The sequence below is a fragment of the Gambusia affinis genome, linkage group LG11 (assembly GCF_019740435.1).
Source record: "Gambusia affinis linkage group LG11, SWU_Gaff_1.0, whole genome shotgun sequence".
NCBI lineage: Eukaryota > Metazoa > Chordata > Actinopteri > Cyprinodontiformes > Poeciliidae > Gambusia > Gambusia affinis.
Genome location: NC_057878.1, coordinates 4,387,851 through 4,403,858, shown reverse-complemented (window position 1 = coordinate 4,403,858; position 16,008 = coordinate 4,387,851). Strand labels below are relative to the sequence as shown.

At 35.0% G+C, this 16,008-nt stretch overlaps 1 protein-coding gene and 1 long non-coding RNA gene across 2 annotated transcripts in view; one reads left to right on the top strand and one right to left on the bottom strand.

The window, feature by feature from the left end:
* The window catches only part of LOC122839814 (interferon-induced protein 44-like), an 89,233-nt gene that overhangs the window by 63,900 nt on the left and 9,325 nt on the right, over positions 1 to 16,008 (top strand). The window lies entirely within an intron of this gene.
* On the bottom strand, positions 7,786 to 10,998 carry LOC122839821. The gene is made up of 4 exons (XR_006372116.1): positions 10,932 to 10,998; positions 10,072 to 10,098; positions 9,830 to 9,997; positions 7,786 to 8,671 (listed from the first exon to the last, which is right to left on the bottom strand). It is a non-coding gene; the product is annotated as an uncharacterized LOC122839821 (long non-coding RNA).

Here is a 16,008-nt window from a genome sequence, read left to right as displayed (position 1 = left end):
AAAGACTGGGTTCCTATTGGGAGGTGGATTAGGGTTGATCACAGTGCAGGTGGTGCAGCTTGGCTGAAATATGAGGAATTAAGGGCCAAATGTATGTCAATGGTGTAACGTCTGGCCCTGACATGCCGCCAAAGCCACACCTTCTCTTTGCGAAACCAACTTGTTATTTGTCTTCTGACACAAAATCATCTTGATTAGGTCAAGGGGTCAGAAATGGAGCTTTCCAATAAAAAAGTGACCTACTGATGCCAGGGGGTGAGGCTTAGATGACATCAGCATATGACCATATGACATCATCAGGCATCCCAACCTGATGACTCATGCCAAATTTAACTTGAAATAATGCAAAAATAATTGAACATAAAAATACAAAATATGCAGAACCTGTAATAAACAAGATGTTTTTTCTGAGGAAATTATATTTAATGAGAAACTCTAGAGTTTTCTGAACTTTAACTCTTACAGTATAGGCCACACAGCTTTGATTTATCTTTTTTTAACTGGTGTTGAGACCATTATGTTTCTATTTCTAAAACATGTAAGTTGCATTCCTGTTTGTCTTGGTTGTGATACATGCATTGATTATTTCACTGATTCATTTCAGTTTGTTCATATGTTATTATTCATATTTTAGGAAGTGAATTATAGAAATACCTCTTGTAACATATCAAAAGAAAATGTAGCTTGATTTTATGAACAATTTAACATCAGCTCTTATCTCATAATTATATGAGATGTTCAACACAAGAACATCTTAAGATCAACACAAGGTATTGGACATAAGATGAAGAAAATCTTTAAGAGATGAACATCATCTCAACACAAGATGAACATTTTCTGTTCATCATAAGGTGTTGAACTCATAAGATGTTCTTACGTTGAACATCTTTAACATAAGAACATCCTGTCCTTCCCACCCCACCTTGAACATAGGATAAAGAACATCCTCTTGAGATGGAGACGTTCTTCATTTGTAAAGACGCTCTTATGATTCAACATAAGACAAAGATCATCCTATGTCATCAAAACTCCCCACACTGAACATGTGATCATCCCACGTTGAACACAAAATGTTGAACACAAGATGTTCAAGAAAATCTTCATAGCGTGAAGATGTTCTTCACCATATGAAGATGCTCTTACGTTGAATATCTTCAACACAAGAATTTGTTCAACATCAGATGTTTGACTGTTTATGCTGAAGATCCCATGTAGGACATTATGTCCACACATACAACCTACCATCTGTTAGTGAAACTCATGGCTTCAGAAAGGAACCAAGGAGCAGTACTCAGATTCAGTGAACCTTCATATCCTCTATACCTAATTTGTTTTTATTATGTATGAGATTGTTTTCTGTTGTGTTTGTGAATTTGTGTGATGTTGGAGTTTAGCTTCAGATTAGGAGGGCAGGTAAAATGCAAGTTCAATTTGCACATCAATCAAGTTTCTTTCATATGTGTGTATGCGTGTGTGTGCAGAGGTGTTTGCGTGTGTGTGTGTGTGTGTGTGTGTGTGTGTATTGGTGAGAGTTTCTGTGTGGCCTTTGAAGTGTTTTTCTGGTGTTTAAATGCTTTTATAATTCATCAGTCCAAAATCCTTGTACCCTAGTGGTGTACAGCTCACATGGAAACATAAACAAAGATAAAGTGTCACTTTTTCTAATGAAAATTTAGGAAAAGTCATAAAGTTTCAAGATGGAAAAAGATAGTTTATTTCTAAAGAAATACTTTTTTCAAATAAGTTACATGAATGATCAGTTGCTCCTGACGCACTTGAAAGATGAATGGATACTTTAGCAACAACCTAAGTAACATATTAGGACAATATATAGCATTGTTGTTGAGTCTATGTGTCTATTTATTAAATAATTTAGCAACAGAAAGAGTTTTTGAATAGAAAATGATGCTTATTTTGTCAGTATATAGTTTTTGATTAAAATGCAATTAATTACAGACCCTATAATTAGCTTAATTAAAAATTATGACAGCATATGAAAGCCACAGTAGATGAGAAAAAACAGACATTTTGAGACTAATATCAGAAACTTTCTGGAAAAACAAGAAAGTTTCAGAGTTTGAAATGTCCAAAATTTTCCACAATGATAAAACTTTTGAATAAAAAGCAAAGAAATGTATTTAATTATTTACACCTTTATTTGACTAGGACACAGAATACAATTCACCTTCATTCAAAGTAGGCAAAAGCTCAGAATATACTGATGTTGAAACACCGACAGCTACATGCATCAAAACAGTAACATAGCCACCAAAGTAATGAGTTGAAAACCAGAAGATATTAAGACTACTTATTAATACAATTCTGTTATTGGACAGTCAAAAGATTTATAAGTGGATGTTTGTTACATGTCTTAAATGTGTTGCAGTTCTGTCCATTTTAACTCATTTCCATTTTTTATACATAACACGTGTCTGAAGGCACTTCACAAAAAAAAGCATCAACCCAATCCAACACACCCATACAGATCAGAGAGAAAAGCCTGAATAGATAAAAGAAATTCATAAATGACTGAACAAATTACATGAACAGAGTTTTATTGAACATTCGTGATTTGTTGGACTTTTGAAGAAAGTCTTGGTACCTGGAGAGGAACAGGGAGGAACATGCTAACATGCTAACGATAGGATTTGAACCCCAAACCTTCTTGTTCCATACATGTTTACATTTGTACAAACAAGAACTCAGACATTAACACTGAACAATGTTACTTTCTGATTTAATTGGTTCCGTTTGTTGATTTTTGTTTCTCCTCCAAAAAGTACAGCAACAGTGAAAACAACACCACAAATACAAGAAGAATCAGAAGTCCAAAGATCACATATCTAAGCAGAGAGTTATTTCCACTTGGTTGAAAATACGTTTGCATTTGATATACTGCAACTGTGTTCTTAGAACAGGTTAGTAACCCTGACACACTTTCATGGAAGAGGACATGAACTTCTAAGTCGATGTTCGGATAGACTTCTGACCAGCTCCTCCCAGCGGTGGAGTAGTCTAGATCTCGGGTGTGGTGCATCAGTACCAGGATGATTTTTTTATTGGCTGTACAAAGGCAGAAAAAAATACAACTGCTTCAGTCTGTATCAACACACCGTGACATTTCAGTCCAAATATTTCACAGTACAAATGTCTACAATGACATGATTGCGACCACAGACACAAAAATGTAAAACTTCAACCTCAAATATCTTTTTATCAACAGAAAACTTGTTGGACTTTTAAAATTGGCACATTTTAGGAATACAATTCACCTTCATTCAATATGTGCCTAACTGGGAGTGGACTATTTATATTTCCCAGGATGCTTAGCGGCATGTGTTGATCTGTAATCTTATAGATATTCATTGCTAATAAAAGTGATTTGATGTCACTCTTGTATCTTTATTGTAAGTATTGCTACGATTTGTTAGATTAACTTGGTGGAAAAGAAACATTTGCGATTTTTTTCAAAATGCAAAACATTTTCTATCATGAGGTTTGAGATAATCACTCGGCTCAAATAAATATAACAAACCACCTCAGATTAGGTCAAGCTGCTTTATGAGAATGTCTTATGAGGATATGGATATTTTTTATTGAACAATAACCTAAGAAAGAAGATAGCTTCAATTAGTCAAAATTATGTATGTTTAAGTCAATATTTGACCTTAATGTTAAGTCTCTGTCTCACCCCAACCTTAGACTCCTTTCCAGATGGAAGGATGTCAGTGATTTTGTTTCTTACCTCTTCTTCAATTTATTTAGATCGATTGATCTACTGAGCTCTATTAATTGACTTATATGCTTATGTGACTTCTTAATGCAACAGGCCAGGCGTAACGAGTAAAACTGAAATCCACTGTAAACATTTGGTTAATTTGCAATTTTACATGTGAGGTACATACATTTTCCTTATGGGTTCAGGTTAGTTTGGCTTTATTCCCCTTTATAAATTAAATCAGCATTTAAAATTTGCTCTTTTGCATTAACTAAGAGTAGCTTTCTCTGATTTATAATTCAGTTTTTCAGCAAACCAAAAGGAAAAATGTTACCTGATTACTTACATGGTATGTTTTGCATGGCTGCCTCCACATCTGAACCAACACGGGAGGTGATGGGGCAGAAAACAATGGTGCACTCCGCATCCTGGTTTGTGCCCTCCAGCCTAACACTCCTTTTCACTTGGTCAATCAGCTCTACGTCGGCGCCATGAGTCACCCCAGTGGTGATTGTCGCGACTTTAACTGGTCCTGTTTAGCAAATTGTAAAGCAGAAAAAACATGAAGAGAGCAGAGAAAATCAGAGCACGGTCCTTATTTGCATGATCTGAGACGACGACTCACTTGAAAGACAGGGCATCTTCTGGCTCCTTCATAAACAAACACAAAGAACAACGTCAGAAGATCCAACCATTCATCAGTTATTTTTTTAAATAAGTTTTTCAATAAATTAGAAAATTATCAAAAAATAATACTTTCCAAATTCTCTATTTTCATAGGGTCCAGATCAAGTAAGTCTACTTGCCAAACAAGCAGACTTTAGTCATACATCTATTATGCTTACTATTGGCATTGGGGCCAGGTCCCAAGTTCAGGCTTTTTTTTTTTCAGATTTTCCTTCCATTCAACTTTCCATCGATGTGCTTGGATAAGCAAGCATATCAATACTTCTTTCACAGTGAACTATAGTGGCTTAGCCTTCATTTGGAGAGTGTCTACCAATTTCTCAGTTCATGAGTTTTCCCATGAACTGAGGTCATAATATTCTTACTGTGTTTAAGATGCCTTTTATATTGGTTCCATGAGATATTCTAATTGTCTACCAGACAATTATTACATTGTCTACAATTTACCATAATCTTTATTAGAATGATGACTATGATTTGAATAAACCATAATCATCAAACTGAGCAGAAAAATACATTAGAAATTTATTGTGTGTGAGATTTATCCATAAGTTTCAGTTTTTGAAATGATTTATTAAAATTTTTTTCGGCTCTTGTGGCCTTTGTTTCAGTGGCCAGACAGGAAAGTGGGTTGTGAGACAGGATGAAGACATGCAGGACAGGTTTTCACTCGAGCCCGTGATGGCCGCGTGCACGCTCTATAATTTCTTGAAATAATTTACGTTTTTTAAGATTTTATAATTCATTGAGCTATAGCTCTACAGGCATACAAATCGTTTTGTTTACTAAAAACATCCAGATTACCGGACCTGGATTGACGAACTGTTCTTGTATCTGCGGTCCAGAAAAGGACATGTAGATAAACATCAGAACAGCTGGCGCAGTGACAGCTTTCATGCAAGAGCCGTGAAAAACAACCGTCAACCTACCGCTCCTCTCCACTCCCCAGAAGACAGACAGACACGCACACACACACACACACGCACACATAGACACACACACACGCACAAACCCATTAACTGCGCCCTAAAGACTACGAGAAACTCTAACGCGACTCTAACGGGACTCTAGCAAAAGGGGTCACATGCTTACACTGCTGTCGTTCCTTTTCCCTGAACTATAGCCGCAAACTGCCTTGTGTCGTCTTGTTAAGTATTTACACAGGAAAGGTATGTCAGAAGTATCTAGACGAAGTAGAAGTCCCCTTTATTAGTTGAAGCTGATTTCGTTACTATATATAACCGAATGTTCACTAACAACAACCAAATAGTTAAAAAGCTTGATTCTTACCTTTGCTGTACTGCTGCTGGGAATGACACGCAGTTTGCACGAATGACTTTCACTTTCACTTTCAGATAAGTATGGAAGCCCCACCTTTTTATAAAAACTGTATCTCATAGTTTTGACTTAGTCTTATATCATAATTATGAAATACTATCTCATAATTATGAGTTAGCTAATAATAAAACTAATAATATAAAATTACTTTATTATTATTATTATTATTATTATTATTATTATTATTATTATTATTATTATTATTATTATTATTATTATTATTATTATTATTATTATTAATCATTCCATAATAGGTACACGAAAATGTGACCATATTTCCCCTATTTTAGCTTTCTTACTCTGGTTGTCAGTGCATTTTAGGATTCATTTTAAACTCCTTTTATTTGTTTTTAAAACTCTTAATGGCCTGGCCCCTCCCTATCTGTCTGAGCTGTTACATTCTTACACACCCTCCGTTCCCTCAGGTCAACTGATCTGCTGCTTCTGAAGGTACCAACAACAAAGTGCAGCTCAGAGGGGACAGTGCTTTCTCTGTGGCAGCTCCTAAGCTATGGAATGATCTTCCTTTGGGCAGAAGACAGCCCTCTTCACTTGTTTTTAAGTCCCTTCTTAAGACTCATCTTTTTTTTGGGCTTTTGGCACAATCTGAGAGGTTACACTATGGTTTATTGTGTCTGTATGTATTTTATATTTCAATCTTTTCTATTTTATAATCACATTGTATTTTATGATTGTGTATAGCACTTTGGTCCTGTCGGTGAATAAAGTGCTTCATAAATAAAGTTGGTATGGTATTATTATTATTATTATTATTATTATTATTATTATTATTATTATTATTATTATTATTATTATTATTATTATTACTATTATTATTATTATGAGATACTGTACTGTATCTTTGTTCCATACTACAGGACTGTCTCATAATATAGAGTCATTATTATGACAATGCATGTTAAACAGTGCCAGAAATGGGCCTCTAATCTCATAATTTATAAGAACCCCTATCAAAAAAACTCTTAGGGTTTACTGCTAAACAGGCTAACAAGTGAATTTCTTAATTCATTTATTCATTTTGAACATGAAAGAAGTACAAAATCACACACATAAACAAGGAATGCAAAAAGCGCATATTTTTGTACCACAATAATCTTAACATACAAAATCATACATGATGTGGTATTAACAATAAACTTATGGATTCTGTTTTCTTCATTTGTACTTGTGATTAGTAATGTTGAGTGTTTATTATTATTATTATTATTATTATTATTATTATTATTATTATTATTATTATTATTATTATTATTATTATGATGATGATGATGATGATGATGATGATTATTTTAATTGTGCTTAATTAATGTTAATGTGTCTTTAATTATGTTGTGATGTTTTTCAGTTTGTAGTTGGTTTAGTGATTTGTTGACGTGGTTTGAACTTCAGGGCTGCAGTATTATCCTTTATAGTTGCACATGTCTTTGAATCTGAGTATAAAATAATTAAGAACTGCACAGTGTTCTTTTCTGATGATGTAAATCTGACCTTATGATCACTACATTATTTTTCTTTTTATATTTTTACTTTTGCGTGAACCCATTATGTTTGATTTTCCTATCCTGTCTTCCTCCCTCTCCTTCCCCCTTTCCTGTCAGCCTACTTTCATATAAGGGACACTAGAGCCCAAAAAAAAACCCTGAAGGGGTAAAAAAAACATAAAAAATGTTAAGGTCAAAATTGATAGACATTTAGATCTACTTCTGAATTTATCCACTTTGACAACAGATTTAGTTCCATCTGAAGAAAACAAACCCTAGAGATGACGCTACTACCTCCATATTTACCTGTGGATATGGGGTTATCTTGGTGATAGGTTAACGTTTCAGACTATAGCTAAAAGTATAAGTTTGGTTCCTCAATACAATTTCTCACAAGTCTTTTGGTGAATTTAATCAAATTTTGATGTTTTCTCTTATTCCTGCATCATTCCTTCATTTTCTCTAGATCTGCAGCACACAATAGAGCTGAACATAAACGTGTGTTATGTCTGTGACATTATCACACCAAGATTGAAAATATTCTATTGTTCTTTCAAACTTTATTGATAATTTTTATAGGAAACAGTTCCCAAACATCATGTTGCAATAGTTACAGGCAGAGGTCTAATTCAAGTTTACAACATGCATTAAGAAGAGTCACAAGAATTCATTTATTCAAACCGTCTATTTGACCTTCAGTAAAAAGCAACTAGACAGTTTATTATATCAGCATCACAATCATAAACACTTTATTTTGACATAGTCTAACAATTGCAAGGTAGTTTTCTGCAGAGTAAGAGATTTTTATTTCAATGTAATGTCATATTAAATGCCTTTGGAGCCTATGAAGCAAGTCAGATAATTATCTGTGACTACAAATATAGTAACTCTGGCTGAGCTGTTCTCTAGTTTCTGCCTATAGGTGCCTGTGTTCATATAGACAATTTTGTAATGACTCTGTTTGTGTGTAAGAGACATTAATGATGGTATTAAGGAAGTCTGTCTTTAATAACTTTTGGTTTTCTTACATAGAACAGCAAAACTGAAATCAAACGAGAAAGCTGAGTACTAAACCAAATCATAAGCTTCACCCAAAGCCTGTCTGGATGCCAGAACCAGTTCCAGAGACTCATCCAAGACCTGTCATCAGATAAGATCCAAGAAAAAACACAACACAATAGCCAATAGCCATACGCAATCAAAGCCCAATTCTGATCTGAATTCTTTTTGTGAGCGAAAAAATTTCTTATTTCCAACACTGCCTTGTGATTTTGTGCACAGCGCAGTAATCCTGGGACGCTTTCATGGAAGAGAACGTGAACATCCAGGACAACGTTTTCAATGCATTCTGACCACTTTGTCCCAGCCGTTGAGTAGTCAGCATCTCGGGTGTGGTGCATCAAAACCAGGATGACTCTTCGACCATCTGTTGAAAAATAGGAGAGAAATGTGAGATGTAGGCAGAACTGGACATCCTAATACAAGGACAAGGCTAATCTTCTGAGCTTACAAATGATCCCTTATTTAATATTTCTACTGGAAATATTAAAGAAGAACAGGACAAATATATCACCATAAGGAGTTTTGGATTTGGAAAGATGCATTTGTCTGCATTTTCACAAATTGTTCAAATTTCCACACTGAAACACCAATGAATGTGAAAAACCCAGAACTGTGTCACATATAAAAGAAGAAATCCTTCTATACATTGTATTCCAAGGCTCATTATTGGCTTGTTCTTAAGTACCTCAAGGTGACTCTAAGGAATACATATAATACCTTAGTGAAGTCCTAGTCTCATTGACTACGTGGGTTATTTAATTTCCCTTTGGATCAATAAAGTATTTTAGAATTGAATTGAATAGACTGAGTTCCAATAACATTTTACTTAATTTTATTCTTGCTATTTATCAGATTGCACCACTCAGCAGAACTACAGAAAATTGTCATCTTTAGGATCTATGATGTATTTTTGAATATGAATCAATACCCTTCAAACTCTCCTTTGTGACTTTGTTACTGTCTTGATGTGGCTCTGAAGGTTCAGGTCCGAGTCCATCACCCAGATTTCAGACCTAATCACTAGTTTCTAGCTAGTAAATAACTGAAGATGTGCTGGCTCTAGATCATCCCTTTTTGGGCCCAAAGATAACAACTTCAGTTTTGTTTTGTTTCTGTTCTGCTAAAGAAAGTTATGGTATATTCATATATGTTGTTCTATGCCAGGGGTCCCCAAAGTCGGTCCTCGAGGGCCGGCATCCCAACCAGGGAAAGGACTAAAACATGCAGGACCGACTTTGGGGACCCCTGTTCTATGCATTCATCCAGCTCACTCTTGAATGGGATCCTGGCCTTCTGGTAAAATCGCAATATACAGCTGTGTATCGCCGGCATAGTCATGGTAAATATATTTTTTGTTATAATCTGAGCTAGTGAGACAATGTAAGTGAAACAGCCAAGTAAGACTTTTAGAACAAATAATGTGCTTACTTGCAACTTTTTGAGAACTGATAAACAACAAATCCATCTCTTTAAAATTTAATTCATAAAGACACAAAGAAATGTAAACATTCTGATTCCTTACATGGGACTTTTTCCAGGGCTGCCTGCACATCTGAGCCAACCCGAGATGTGATTGGACAGAAAAGGATGATGTGTTGTGCATCCTGACTTGTATCCTTTTGGAAGATTTGGTTCATCAAATCCACATCAGCTCCAAAGGTTTCCCCTGTAGTGATTGTCTGAACTTTAGCTGGTGGGGGAAGAAAACAAAAAGGTTATGACACTACAAATCCACACTTCATATCGACTGAGATTTTCACTCACCTACAGTATTCCTCATGTTTTGGTTACCTAACAGAAAGAAACACAACGTAAGACACGGTCTTCCTCATGATTGTGTTGCATACTGACCTGGACTGGGAGATCGTTATGACCAACAAAATGCATTATTAACCCAAATGTTGCAGCAACTAAGTGGTACAGAGGACCTTATTGTGACATAGCAGTGATATGATGAGACAATCTGAGGACAGCGAGTAAGAAACATGTTGGTGATGGACAAAGAGAGGTTCACTCACAACAGGAAAGGGAGGGATTAACCTTTGTCCCATCGAAGTGCAGTCTAAGGCTGAAATGTATTTTCCTCCCATATTTTTTTGATGACAAATGTATTTTTATTTTAAGGTTATTCATTTTGTAAACATGTTTGCATTGCATGATTTCTGCCCATTTCCTCTGGTATACTACCTAAACCCCAACCCCTCTTTATTCAATAAGGGGGACAAGACGTTTTGCAATCATAACCTAAATCTCTTCCAACTTCTGAACAGAGAAAAAATGTTTGTTTTTTTGTTTGGTAGTTGTTTTAAACCCAACACCATTTATCTAAATCTATGAGGATTATAAATAATTTTGGGCTTAATCATATATTAGTAGCCATTATATAAGAAATCTTGCACCTTATCTGCTCTTTGTCAGTTCAAAAATCATTCAGATAAGTGTGCAAAGCTAACAATTATACATTAACCTAAAAAGAGACCGCTAGATATGAAGTCAGTCTTCAATTCAACAATTATATTCAGTGTTTTACATAAGAGTATTAAAACAAAAATTAGATTTCCTTATCAGCCTTTCATATGAAAAAGGCAAGTTTCCAGCAAAGCAAAAAGTTTTTCAAATCCTACCTCTGCTGTGTTTCTGCTGCTGTGGAGTGAAACACTAACCGAGTCTGCTGAAAGAACAAACAGATCAGAGGGTTTTTTACTTTCACTTTCTGTTCTGAGAAGCTCTGTGGTTTACAGGAAACCCACTAGTTGTAATTGAAAGGATGACTGGATGATTGATAACAGACTGCAGTGCAGTTTTATACAACTAAGAACAGATAGGAGAGTGTTTTATTGTTGCTGACAACAGTCAAAAGCCTTTATCAACACCCATATTGCAATTTTTATAGCTGCTGACCTTTGTTACAGTATTGTGCATTAAATGTTTTACTGTAGTGGAGTACAAAGACCTGATGGCATAGGAAAAAGCACATTTGATGGGGTAGAATTCACACTTTAATTTGAGAAAAATCAAAAAAATCAAATGGAAGTTCGGACCAAGTCCTCCTATGAATAGAAATACAAACTTGAGTGTATGTGTGCGTGTGTATGTGACCTAGTAAGGCTGGGCCAGTGTTTGTTTGTTGAAGATAAGCTGAACTCCTTCCTGGCAGAGTTTGACCTCACTAGCTGTAGTCTAAAAAATGTTTGGTCAAAACTTACTTGTTATTTATTCTTGGCTGCTTAAACTTAAAGAAAGTGTTCATGCACTCTTACAAGCATCCAGACGCTCCAAGAAATGGAAACTCTTTTCAACCTCATCAAATTTAAATGAATTGTCACAGTACTGAAAGCCCTGCAGCAAAAACTATGGTGGAGAAAAAAGGGATAGTGAGCAATATCACTTTTATAATATAATATAATATAATATAATATAATATAATATAATATAATATAATATAATATAATATAATATAATATAATATAATATAATATAATATAAGAAATTGACAGTTTCTTTAATTATTCACAGTTGAGATGCAACGTTCATGGTTGTTTCTGCACCAGTCAACTGAACAAACATGACTTAGGTCAACAAACCCTGCGCTGAAAGGGCAACGACTCAGTTAATAGAAATAATGCAAAGCAAAGGATGAAATTTACAAATTCACACCATTTGCTTCTCATACTGTATTAATAACTTGGTGACTCTAAAACAAAGTGTTTCTTTCCCAGCCTTTTTATGCAGGTGGGTAAACTTTGTGGCCGTTCACTAAGGTTGACGTGTCTTTTGGTCAGAAAACCAGAAAAATGGAAGAAAAATTACATTTCTACATTTTTGCTGCGCTTTTGAACATTTAAGTCTTGCAATTGTTGAAAAATCGGAGAAAGAATTAATGAATGTCAACTGCTGTTTAATTTATTTTTCTAAAAGGAAATCTCAAGTCCTGATGAAATGAAGTCCTGCTCATTACATTTTCATTCTCTTTATTTATTAGTCGCAACACTGTCGTTCAACCATGCAGTAAATCAAAGTTCTTTTTTTCCATTTATTTTATTGTTAAAGTATACAATCTAATGAATTCTGAAGACCAAACATTTATTGGAGCATGCAATAATCAGGACATCCTTTGTTTATTTTGAATTTGTTGATCTCCAAACTATGCCAAGAAAATGACAAGAAGTAAGATGAGCAACACCACCACAACAAACACAAGTACAATCTTCCAGTAAGGGAAACAGCATTCATAGAGCCTTTCAATTGGACCCCGCTCCATGGGTCTGATCTGTCTGATCTGTTGGTTCTGAGACCGTTGATCTAATCCACGGATCATTTGATCGACTGCCTCCGTATTTTTAGCACACGTCAGCAATCCTGGCACCGTCTCATGGAAGAGAACGTGAACATCCAGGATGACGTTGGGATATATCTCAGTCCAGCTCACTCCAGCTGTGGAGTAGCCCTCATCTCGGGTGTGGTGCATCAGAACCAGAATGACGTTTTGATCTCCTGCTAAAAGAAGAAAAGAAGAAGAAAACGAGGTGATGGGAAGGTTTTGCATTCTTAGAGTGTGTTGTTACTTGATCACTTGATTAAATGAATGTCTGAACCGATGGATTATAAAACTGGTACCTGGAATCTTGGTCATAGCCGCTTCCACATCTGACCCAACGCGAGACGTGATGGGACAGAAAACGACGATGAAGAGGCTTTCCATCCAGTGTGTGACGGTCAGCTGTATCCTCCGCTTCACTTTAATCAGCAGCTCTTCATCAGCACCAAACGTCTCCCCGGTGGTGATGGTGTGGACTTTAACTAAATGAAATTACAAAATACAACAGATGAATTTTAAGTAATAAATAATGAGTTACTTATTACTTATTAGTAATTACTAGTAAGTAATTACTTATTAGCAGTTACTTATTAGTAGTAGTAACTACTACTACTAACATTTAATTATTTTTTTTGATTAAATGTTTTCAATTAAAAATGAATTAAAAACATTAATTTCTAATTTAAAATTAATGTTTTTAATTTTTAAATTAAATTCAATTTCATTTTGTAAATTGAATGTAATTAAATCTGGCATATTTACATGATGCATTCATGTTGATTAATATGCATTGTCCTCTTTATGAAATAAATCAAATTCATAAAAATTCAAAGCAGAACTGGACTGTAACATCCGGTGTGGTTCCTGCAGCAGTGACACTCACCTCCAGAATTCTGGTACATGTTGACGTCTAAGAAGACAAACAAAGCCGTGTGATCAGTTCGCCTTTTTTTTTGCAGAGATGAAACACGACCGTTAGCTCTGCAAACTGAAAGCATTTAAATGAATCAGAGGCATTCAGATACTTTCACTTGAACAGTAATGGGAGAACAGATCACAAATAAAACTACTCCTGGAAAACGCAGAAGTCTTAAGATCTTGGATATCTCCAACATGACAAGTTTGATTTGTTTTAAACAAAGTTACCAGCAGCGTAAACAGTGTCGATCCTAAAGTCAGGACAGATCTGCCCTTTCACACTGTTAGCAGAGATAGATTACACTTATGAGCTCTGAATCAATAAAACATAATTAAATTGTCCATTTTCACTCTTACAACACATTATTTCATTCCTTGAATAAAATGAAAGATTTATTCAATATACCGTACAAGATAAATAGTATCAATGTAAAACAAATAAAAATTAAATAAATTAAAAATAAAGGAAACAAAATGTTGCAGTCATAAAAGAAAATTAAAGTATTTGAGGTTTCCTACCTTTGCTGTAAATGTGTGGCTTTGGAAAAACAAACAAGCAGAAATGTTTTTTTTTTGTGCAGTTTGTGCAGAGGGAGCTGCAGCATGAATGACTGTGTCCGTCTTGAACCAGGGGCTATTGAAGAACTGACCCACTTTCACTTTCATTCTTAGTGAGATAGAAAGCACGTATCTTATGTCCAGAGAAATCCCAACACTCTGGGGATCTTTTAGGTCAGGAAGAAAAAACTGTAAAAACTGGTAAAAGAAAAATTAGGGAATAAGAACTAAGAAGTATATTAGCTCCTCAGCTAATATATATTCATAAAGTAGATAGATAAATTATAAACATTTAACTATTTTAAAAAATTGTTGAAGTAATTACAACATGTCATATTGTGTCACTACAACTTACTCAAAAGTATCAAGCTTGGTGGGTTAAGATGTACAGCTACTAATACGTAGAAGTTTTGAAACCTTGATTTGATTCTGTTTTGGTTTTTTGAGGCAACAAGTTTGCAGACATTTTACAGTGAAGACCAAGATACACTGGGCTTTAACCAAAGAGGTTTTACCTGGCTCAGGTAGAGCAGGAAGCCAAAATTATTTACCGGTAAACAGATGCTCCTGTTTCAGCTGCCCTACACTAAAGGGAAGAATCTCTTTCTGTTCTGCTTTCCCAATAACATAAAGAGTCAATGGCTGACACTTAAAGCATTCCACAAACTTAAGACTTCTGAGTTTTCCAAGAGTAGTTTCATCTCCTTGTTCCCTCCAGCTGTTTTAATTTCACAACACGAAGAAAGAAAACAATAAATGACAGCAAAGAAAATAAACTTTGTGAATCATAAGATTATAAGACAAATGCTGGAAGTTTCTAACACAATCTGGAAGAGCAAATGTTTTTTTACACACACACACATATATATATATATATATATATATACACACACACACACACATATATATATATATATATATATATATATATATATATATATATATATATATATATATATATACACCTGGGAAGACTCTCACACACACAGAGAGAGAGAGAGCGAGAGAGTGGTATTAGAAAGTTTAACTGACAAATGAAAGTCTTTGGCTCTCGGACGCAGGAGGAAGACGTTGCTCTGGTAACCGCTGTCAGAGCGAATGAGCCGCTGTGTATGAAGATCAGAGACGTCCTCCCCCCTTGTGATGGAGAGGATGGTGAAGAAACCACAAGCTGAAGGCGGAGGAGGAGTGGAGGAAGGTTGAAGCTCAGCCAAGAAGCCGATGAACAGCTGGACCTTGTCAAGGGAACGACGCTTGATGATTGGAGGAGGAGATCATCACTGATAGGCTGGAATCGAGGCTCATGATGAGATGTTTCAGGTGAGATGAATAAAGTCTTCCAGTTTGAATTAACGCCTCGGCTTCATTTTTATTTACATGCTTTATCTTTGATTTGCTGTGTTTGATGTTGACTTTAACATTTGAGGCAGCAGAATTTAGATTTTGTTCAATTACCGACTGAATTTGCAGTCAGTAACCTGCTTGGTCTCTAAGCAACTTAAAGATTTCAGACTGGACAGGTTTTGTGGTTTTTAGAATAGGTTGGGTTTTTTTGTTTGTTTGTTTTAAAAAAGCACAATTATGGCCTAAAACTTAATTTTCATTTAGAATGAATTAAAAATATTTATTTCTAAAAATTATTATTATATTTTTTGTTTTACAAATATAGAAATTTAGAAAAAAATATTTTGGAAAATTACTTTTCTAAAAATAATTGTGTAAAGTCCACAAATGTTACAGAAGATGTGTAAACTTTCTCAACATAAAGTTCACAAAAATAATTTTAAATAATCTGCATTTCTCCAGGGGAATTCTGTGCCTTATATGACAGATGCCAACATCTGCATGCATCTACATGCAGATGTTTTCAGAGTGCCTGGAAACATTTTTCTGAAATTATAATTCTG